Source organism: Bison bison, unplaced genomic scaffold, assembly GCF_000754665.1.
Source record: "Bison bison bison isolate TAMUID 2011002044 unplaced genomic scaffold, Bison_UMD1.0 scf7180017864473, whole genome shotgun sequence".
In the NCBI taxonomy this organism is placed as follows: Eukaryota; Metazoa; Chordata; class Mammalia; order Artiodactyla; family Bovidae; genus Bison; species Bison bison.
In genome coordinates, this window is record NW_011495034.1 from 9,443,953 (window position 1) to 9,446,411 (window position 2,459).

The window sequence follows — 2,459 nt, forward strand, 5'->3', positions numbered from 1 at the left end:
GAACATACTACTAAGATGTAAGGGCTTCCCAGGTGACTCGGTGGTAATGAATCCACCGGCCAATGCAGGAGACACAAGTTCGATCCCTGGGTCAGGAAGATCTACTGGAGGAGGAAATGGCAACTCACTCCAGTATTCTTGCCAAGGAAATCCCATGAACAGTGGACCCTGATGGGCTACAGTCTTCGGGGTCGCAAAAGAGTTGGTCACGACTGAGCACGCACTCAATACTGCTGCTGCTGCTGCTGCTAAGTCGCTTCAGTTGTGTCCGACTCCGTGTGACCCCATAGATGGCAGCCCACCAGGCTCCCCCGTCCCTGGGGTTCTCCAGGCAAGAACACTGGAGTGGGTTGCCATTTCCTCCTCCAATGCATGAAAGTGAAAAGTGAAAGTGAAGTCGCTCGGTCGTGTCCGACCCTCAGCGACCCCATGGACTGCAGCCCACCAGGCTCCTCTGTCCATGGGATTTTCCAGGCAAGAGTGCTGGAGTGGGGTGCCATTGTCTTCTCCATGCACTCACTAAAATGTATCCAAAAAGAATCACTTTTAGACATGAAGTCAACTGCTATTATTTGTTCGTTCAGTCTTATGTTTTAGGTCAGTTTTCTCTTTATGCCACTGATGCTCTGATTCCTCCCTCTTTTTAACATACATCTGTAAAAAGTCTAGTTCACAAAGGAGAGAGAAGATGAGAATCTTTAAGATTGTCCGTAAACTACTCGGTCTTAATTTGTATGATTCATTTAAAAACACTATTATACATCTTATAATTACTTCCTCTTATGACATCATTATTCTGCTGCCAATACAAACTAGTCTTAAAAGGCTGTTAGCTTGGGCAGGTATTTCCAGCATACAAAGTTATCATTCTTGTGAGATATTCTATATTTACATTAAACTGTAAAGAGCTTACTTGTGGTAACTAACAACATATCGGATTGTATCACTTTTCAGTATACATAACTCTTAATGCAAACTATTAAAGAAGTTGCGATTTTATACTTCTGGTCCAGTCCAGCCTCTTACCTGTACTTCGGGGGCCCAAAGCCTCCCATCTGGACTCAAATAAGTGAGAATCCACGCTCCACCTCCCATCCTAACTCTGCACTACAGAGTGACCCCTGCCACCTTCTCTTCTCTCCTTGTTATTTGTTCTTATAATTCTGAAATTCTTGACCTCCAGAGATCAAAAGGCTGAATGCTTGGGAGTATTGTTTGTCAGTCTCCTTCACCTTTTTTATTTCTGTCAGCATGATAATAACCATATGTCATTTTAGAAATATTTGTTTTATTAAACAGTATTTTTTTTCCCTACTGTGGAGGTGTTCATGGTGAGCAGGATCAATTTTATTGTTCACTGGTTCCAAGTGGCTGCTTCGAGGTCAAGTCACTGAAGAATAGTTGCTGTGCAGTGGGATTGTAAGGTTAAAAGCTGTTGTTTTGCAAACTACTACATTTAATACATAATTATCTTGGTGTTTCTAGCCCTTTTATCACTGAAATAAAAGTGGCTTGAGAGTCTCGTCAAAAAAAAAAAAAAAAAAGGTTAGGGACATTTATACAATGGGCTACTCAGCAGCAATTAAAGTCTTTTATGAAAAAAGTGGAATAATATGGAAACACCTTTATGCTATGTTGAGCAAAAAATAAACAACATACTAAGTATGATCTTAACTAGGTAAAGAAAATGATTCATGCAAAAAAAGACAGGATATGAATCTATTATTTTTATCAACTCATTATGGTGAAGAATTTGTTTCTCTGCTTCTTTAGATATCTATGAATATTACCAGTCTTCTATAATAAGCATGAATTCCTTTGATTATGAACAAAAAAAAGCTTCATTAAAGGAAAATAAGCTATAAGTGATGAGAATTAGTGATCATCGTCATATCTCTATATTTTAAATGCCTGTCAAGTGTCATTTAAGCTACATGTATCAGCACAACTCTTTATATAACAAAAATTGCAAGGAATGAATCATCTCCATTTTATAGAAGGTAAAATAGACATTCAGAAAGACCAAATAAGTTTTGCAAGACAACACAGGAAGAAATTAGCAAAGCTAGTGGAGGTGATGGAATTCCAGTTGAGCTATTTTAAATCCTGAAAGATGATGCCATGAAAGTGCTGCACTCAATATGCCAGCAAATTTGGAAAACTCAGCAGTGGCCACAGGACTGGAAAAGGTCAGTTTTCATTCCAATCCCAAAGAAAAGCAATGCCAAAGAATGCTCAAACTACCGCACAATTGCACTCATCTCACATGCTAGTAAAGTAATGCTCAAAATTCTCCAAGCCAGGCTTCAGCAGTACGTGAACCGTGAACTTCCAGATGTTCAAGCTGGTTTTAGAAAGGGCAGAGGAACCAGAGATCAAATGGCCAACATCTGCTGGATCATCAAAAAAGCAAGAGAGTTCCAGAAAAACATCTATTTCTGCTTTATTGACTAGGCCAA